Consider the following 8,123-nt stretch of genomic DNA (forward strand, 5'->3'; position numbering starts at 1 on the left):
AACGTTTGAGTAAATATTTATCATCTCATCAATATTTGCACAACAGAGTACTGAGTTTCGAGATCCTCACAATAATAATTCTCAAAATTATATTTCTTAGTAATTTAGCTTAGTTAAGAGATATTTTATTGACAATCTAATATCAATCTACAAAGACAGAAAAAAATGGTGGTGGGGGGGGCGCGAATCTTTTTTCTTCTTGGTAGAGGCGGGCGTGAAATAATTGAGAAGCACTGCTAGTATATGCAGACATTATATTCATACAATCTTGCAGCCCGAGTGAACCACAGCATTGTTGCAAGTTCGGTAGGAGAAACGTAAACGTCCCACTGCTCTTGCAGCAGCGGCTTCTCCGGGCATAGGGGGAAGTGACGTCGGAGCTGACTCGCTTATGTGGCGTTATTTTAATTATTTTGTTACATTTTTTTTATCAACCGAATTAAAATATTACATAGAATATATTTTAAAAGAGAACAGCCAGGTGTAAAAAACCCCACTGAGGCAAAGAAATATATTTGGAAAATACGCGCTTAAAGCATGACGTCATAAGCAAGCGCGCAGCTTCCGAAGGACCTCGACCACATCCACCGACCCGTCCACACCGGAACAAAAACACCCACCGCTAAATTCTTCTGATTTAGTGTGGAACTGACTGTAATTTTCTCAAAGGATGTCCAGTGCTACTCTAAAGGACTACGACATAATTCATTAAGTCTTTATGTCCCGAAAACCTCATCTTCGCGCGTTGATGCTTTTCGGCGTAGTTAGCTTAGCTTGTTAGCTAGCTAGCCGCTAACAAAAAGAGGCACATGACTCATCGCCAAGCAGCGATCAAGTTCGGATTTTGGGGAATTATCATTTGAAAATGTGTGCAAGAACGACACCCAAGTACAAAGAGAAACTTTGTGGAATAAAAGAAGAGAACGAGCAACATCTTCAACTGCTGGACGAAGTTTGCAACCAGCCTCGTGTTGTGCCACTCAAAGCAGGTTTGTACACGTTTTACTCTCATTTGCTTTGTCAAGAACGACTTTCTATCGTTAAAAATATGCATCACAACATTAAGTTGTTTGGGGAAATGCGTCCAAAGTTATTGCCGCTTTATTTTTAAATATTGCCTTTTACTTGCAGGTCTGCTGAACATTTGTTTTTGCCAAATGAAATCAGTGCAGAAAATATATGCCAAAGAACAACCAATAGGGGGGGTGAACTCCATGTATTTTTTTTTATAAAATTTAAACTGATTTAACATTTTACATTTTCTGGTATTTATATCTTGTTCAAGCAATTTCTCCCGGAAGGAATTCTGCCTGACTCTAAAAAATGTGCACACTGCGGCGAATACATCAATGGCGGTTGATCAATGTTAGTGGATAAAACACAAAATATTAAGTTTTTAAAAAAAATCAAGAACGTTTATTAAGTTTGTACTGGCTTCGTCGGGTGAGAGTCAATGAACCTCCGGTGGATCTGCACAGTTTTGTGCACATGTGCGTAGATTCACCCCATCCAAACATTTAAAATACATTTAATGCATCCATCCAAGGTTGCACGGATCTCATCAGTGATCAAGCGCATGCTGCAAGGAATGCATCTGCATCTTTGGCTTACTATGGGCTTAAAAAGGGAGAACGTCACAACCCCCTTTTCTACCAACAAGGCCAGGAACATTTAGTTCCTGGTAATAAAGTTCCTGTGGCCCAGGTGGTTTGCATCACCCCCACAACTCATAGTTCCTGGTAATTTATCCAAATGGCAATGATGATGTATCAGTGGGAGGTCTTGTGTTACTTTGTTGCTCATTACTGACACCCTATGGCTGTTATACATCATTGCGGTTACAAAATAATTCAGTGAACTCATAATATTTTGGTGTATCTTCGTCGAATTTGAATACATATTGGATAACTTTAAAATATACAGTCATTATTCAAATATGTCAACATGAAAGTCAGAGTGAAAGTGTTGTTGCTTAATGCTTATGTGTAAGAACTTTTACTCTTCAAACGTAATTTTGTTTTAAAATTTATTTCAAAACAGAAATTTTATACAAATAAAAAGGGTAATGTCGGAACTTACTCGCAGGATAAATGTCATTTTGGGTAAAAAAAAAATAAGCAAACGGAAATCATACAATAAATAGCGACTCTGATTCCAGGGCCCCTTTAATTTGTTTTGGGATCCAGATTATCATGAAAGCAAAAAGTACCCACGATGAAACTATCCATAAATGCAAAAAGAAATACTTGAAAACGTATTTCGCTTGAAGGATTCCTATTTTATCAATGACATTATGTTGCGATGGCCCCCAGTGGCCCCCATTAATAAGTTAGGGTCCCATAACAGGTGTTCCATCAGACGCACACAATAGCCTGTGTGTGCTAACTTCAGCTCGCTTCCAGAAACGTCTGTGACTATGTCAGGAATGAAATCGGGCATCAGCCGCAACGTGCTTCCTTTTTAAATGCTCTTTTATCACAGTTGTGCTGCTAAAGCAGGGATGTCCAAACTTTTTGCAAAGGGGCCGGATTTGATGTTGTAAAATGTGGGAGGGCCGACCTCGGCTGACATTAACTACATAAAGAACAATATATTCAAACACATTTTAGCAAGTGATTCTGTGTTTCACATTTGCTTTTTTATTTTCATTTAAACCATCAAACATGTATTTTGGTTCATTTGAAACATGAACATCACATGCAATTGATTATTTGCTTAACTTTTTTTCTTAAACAGAAGTAATTATAGTCTTGAGTGCAAATAATATTTGAACATGAATTATATCATCATGGGAGTTCAATGTTCACAGAATTTTTGAATTACAGAAATGATTATCCACAAGTGCAAGGACTAATTTGATATATATGACATATCATCAAATATAAATGTTGAATGAACATTTTATTCTGGAATGAAAACCGACAACTTGTCTAAATTTGTGACTGAACAAAACAAAATTAAGTCAGTTATTTAAATGACAAATGACTTGCCTACATTAATGTGATGGGTGATACTGAGATCTGGACTGCAGCACAAAGGCCAGGTCTGGCTCAAAGGCAGTGGTATTGATGCGCGAGGTGAGAGTCTGTGAGCCGTGTCCTCACGCGACTCTGATTTAAGTTCATAACCGAGAATGTCTTTTCACACAAATACGTCGACCCAAACGAGCTCAGCATTTTCCTAGCAAACCCTCGAATCTCTCGAAACCTGCCTTTATCCATCTGTCTGTAAAAGTTGCCGGTGCCGACTGCGGCTCTCGGCGTCACACTGCAGCTCAATGAGCTCCAGCTGGGCTGGAACATTGTCTGTGTCCACGGAGAAAGGTGATGAAAAAAGAGAGATATCCTTCTCAATAGCTGCAAAATCCCGAAAGCGTCGTGTGAACTCTTCAGCCAAAGACTTCATATCTAATGCGTACTTTGTTTGCGCACTGATATTGCTCTCAGTCAACTTTCCTTTTTTTGTTTATTTTCGCCATTTTAGAAATTGGGGGTAAAGGTCACCCGGGGTGATGTCGCAGAGTGGTACTGCCTCTAGTGGGTAAATTAGAAACAGCAATTAAGAAGAGAGCGAACTAAGCACTGTATTTGTGCGGGCCAGAATGTATTAATTTTATTACAGAGACTGCGGGCCAGATGAAGTTTGACCCCGGGCCGCATTTGGCCCCGGGCCGGACTTTGGACATGTCTGTGCTAAAGGGAGGTTTACATCGTAGGACGTAATTTTCTGAAATGCCCCCATGGTCCGGTCCAAATCGGGGTCGCACGCATTGATTCATGTTCGGCAGGCACAAGTCAAGGTAGCAGGGTAGAAACAATATAAGACAAAGTCGCCGCCTGAGGTTTGACTTGGCCAAACCAAATTTGTCTTTTTGTGTCCTGCAGACGTCAGTGAAAACGATCTCCTTTCTGTGATAGAGGAGCCAGACTGGACTCACATCAAAAAGGAGGAGGAGGAGGAGATCAACAAGTCACCAGTGAACGTTGTCCATATAAAGACTGACGATGAAAACAAGGATCAGGGTGAGGACAACAGAGGGGCGGAGCCTCCAAGCAGCAGCTCAAGTCATCACGTGACAACAGAAGGTGATGAAGACCACTGGGGGCCATCACAAGTACATAATGAGGACACATTATCAGACGCTCATGACAATGATGATGATGATGATGATGGGCAAGCCAAAGGTGAAAGGGCATGTCACACTGACTCATTAACTTCAAAGCTGTCTTTAAAACTGGGCACAAGAACACACAGTGGAGAAAAACCATTTTCTTGCTCGGTTTGTGGCAAACGCTTCTCTCGAAAGTTTCATTTAACAATCCACACAAGAACACACAGTGGAGAAAAACCTTTTTCATGCTCAGTTTGTGGCAAGAGTTACTCTGACAAGTCTAATTTAACAAGCCACACAAGAACACACAGTGGTGAAAAACCATTTTCTTGCTCTGTTTGTGGAAAATGCTTCTTTCAAAAGGCAGGTTTAACATATCACACAAGAAAGCACAGTGGAGAAAAACCTTTTTCATGCTCAGTTTGTGGCAAGAGTTTCTCTGACAAGTCTAATTTAACACGCCACACAAGAACACATAGTGGTGAAAAACCTTTTTCTTGCTCGTTTTGTGGCAAAAGCTTCCTGCGTAAGTCGCATTTAACAATCCACACAAGAACACACACTGGAGAAAAACCTTTTTCCTGCTCAGTTTGTGGCAAAAGCTTCTCGAAAAAGACATATTTAACAGAACACACAAGAACACACAGTGGTGAAAAACCCTTTTCCTGCTCAGTTTGTGGAAAATGCTTCTCGAAAAAGACATATTTAACAGAACACACAAGAACACACAGTGGTGAAAAACCCCTTTCCTGCTCAGTTTGTGGCAAAAGCTTTAATGTAAAGTCAATTTTAACAGATCACACAAGAACACACACTGGAGAAAAACCTTTTTCCTGCTCAGTTTGTGCCAAGAGTTTCTCTCAAAAGTCGCATTTACGAAACCACACAAGAACACACAGTGGAGACAAGCCATTCAGTTGCAGCGTTTGTTCTAAAAAATTTGTCACTAAACAGGGAGCTGAGAGACACAATTGTGCTGGCGAGAATTGCAGCGATCCTTGAAGATTAAAAAAAGAAAAAAAAATGAAAGATCCGACTCTTTGTGGTAAGATGTAAATGTGATTTTCAATAAAATATGATGAAATTGAATTTTGCAAAGCTCTTTTATTGACACAAGGCCAATGTGATCAGTGAATTGTGTCTGAGTGATGATGATTTGTTTTGGTGTTTACATCAAACATGTAAATAAAATTTATTGCCTTTGCCTGGAATAACATTTTTTAACATTATGCTTTTCAGTTGTCTTTTTAATCATACCTAATGGAAAAGGTGTTAGAAGAAACGGTGCTTATGAAATCGGTGCCTTCGACAATCATCAATAAAATCACTTGTTCAACTGGCCTTCATTACACTGTGTGAAAAGCTGAAAAACTGAACTCGAAGTTGAACTCTAAAAAGAACAAGAAAGAGAAACGCAAGCAGTCTCAGTTTCTCTTTCTAGGTTGAGCTCTATCAAGCGTTTGGGGTTTGTTGCTAAGCAGAATCTCACTTCGGAAAAACTATCATTTTGTCAAATATACAAAATACTTTTTTCATGCTATATTATATTTTTTATACTTTGGATTGCTTATATAATGAAATCGGGAAATATTGAAATGTATAATTAGCAACGACATACAGACTGCAATTAATAAGAAATATAGAAACATTTTATAAATATTGAACACATTTAGAAGAGTTAATCTTGAAATAAATATTGAAATATAAAAAATACTTGTGTTTTAAATTATTTCAATGACCCGACCCCGGATGAGCGGCAGAAAATGGCTGGATGGATGGAATGATTTAAATTGCATACATATTCAAATGAACAAATATGTTCAGAAATATTCAAGTGTGAAATAAAAAGGTTTAAATTAATATTGACATAATTCCACATTAAAATAATTGAATAAATATTGTAGTATTACATCAGCAAGCTTAAATATACATTGAAATAAATAAAAAAAAAGTCATGTATTTTTAAATGGCCTTATATAGATATGGGAAGTTCAAAGAAGTGACCAGTCTTGGTTCTGAAGTTCCGATGTAACCAGATACTGCCCTGAGAGAAAATAGGCCTGAGCATTGTTTATGGTGGGGGCAATTCTCTCGCCTGGTCAGTGACCTTCCAGGGTACGAGAGTAATTTAAGTTGGTCACGAGTAGACTGGTCGTATCAACGGGGAGACGCACCTGCTCTCCCTCTGGGGGACTTTTGGAGGGAAATCCCAAAGATTAGCGTGATGGGAATGCATATGTAACAAAGGAAAATTAGATATTCATGTCCTATTTGGGCATTCCTTGTAAGAAGGTAATGTCTGAGAGGGGGCTCGCACGTGCGCGGAGCGCACACACGCACACGTTTTTGGGGAGACTTCTTTTGACATCAGCATGTGACGAGAATAAAATCTTTCTTCTTTCTTTCGTTCTTTTCCATCACCAATCCAGCCTTGCTCGGCTGCCTCTCAGAAGGCAGCAAGGACCCACACTTCAAAGACAAAATATACTACATATTGAAAGAAAAATAATACTCAAATATTGAAATAAGTATAGAATTGAATGAATAAACAACAAAGAAATAAATACCTCCTGGAAAATATAATTATTTATCAACATTTGTCAAAGCACAACATTTCGATCAGATTGAGTTCTTTCTTGCACATTCTTAAGCAATCATAATTTTTTTACTTTTACTTTTTAAGTTACTTCAGTGCATTTCACACCTGTGCCTTCAGTGAAGTCCTACTTCGTCCTACTTGAATGAATCCACATCAAAATACCATCATTTATGACACCACGGCTGGACAAATAATATCCAGAAACACACTCCCGCACCACTGAGTGAGTGTTGGACGATATAGCTTCTCTTGAAAGGTCCGACTTGAAAATGTCCTTGCAAGTGGATCTGAAATTAAATCCACACTTTTCCTTCCTTCGGCCATTGTGGTTTAAAAAAAGCAAGAATATATTTTAGATTTTCGAACGGCCGCCAATTACAACTTTTGGGTGTGTTGATTCGGCATAGCGCCGCCCCCTCACGAATGAGCATCCAATCACAAAACGCGTTCATCACCCTCAGCATAAGGCCAGCGAGAAGGCTCACTGTAACCAACTCGTGATCTGATTGGCTATTGCCACCGTCTGACAAATATGAAAGCTCATTGACTTTGACAGAAGAGATGCTCGCACAATTGCATTTTAAGGCCTCGGAACGCATAATGCGTGCTCCTGCTATTGTGAAACCTGCCCGGCAAGACGAGCGAGCGGAATTCCGATTGGATTCAAAACTCTCACCTAAAAATACAACGCTCAGCTATAATATGACATCAATGCGACGATTACGATTTTTTTTTTTTTATTGATTATGTTTGGCCAGCAGAGAAGGCCTTGAAGGCCCACCACTGAGTTACTTAATAGCCTAAATTAAACTTTACTTTCATCAATAGAGTTAAAGTTATGCTTTATTGTAGGATTTATGTAATTAATAGCCTTTGATGGACTTTAGTGTACTTAATGTAAACTGGTAACGCTGAAAAAACAAAACAGACAGCAATTCAAGTTTAAACCCATATACGTGAAATGCCCTTTAGATAGTATATTTTTGCACACATTACACCGACATTGAGTTCCTCCAGATCGACGCTGACCTCAATGATGAAGAGAGCCAATCAAAAATCCCAAAACACAAGCAAACAGGAAAAAGTGACAAACAAGAAAGCTGGCAATGTGAAGAGTGTGAAACAGGTTTGTATTTCCATACGTTGTAACTTATGGACGGTAATAATTCTTCATTTCTACTTCTAACATAGCGCAACTGTGGGTCTGGTGAATGTATAATCTTGCGTTGAGCCGCCACTACAATGAGTTACGATTCTAATGCAGTGGGCCTCAACATAGTATATGTCAGGTCAGGGATTTTTACAGGGGTCCCCGACTTATCAAGGGATGGATATACAGGAATGGGTCCCGGTTTAGACGAGATGGCGCCGAGGAGCAACATAAGGGGAGTCCACATCTGTTCTCGTCTTGAG

This window comes from Idiotropiscis lumnitzeri, chromosome 2 (genome assembly GCF_059441095.1).
Source record: "Idiotropiscis lumnitzeri isolate Australia: NSW breed Sydney's pygmy pipehorse chromosome 2, RoL_Ilum_1.0, whole genome shotgun sequence".
Classification (NCBI taxonomy): Eukaryota; Metazoa; Chordata; class Actinopteri; order Syngnathiformes; family Syngnathidae; genus Idiotropiscis; species Idiotropiscis lumnitzeri.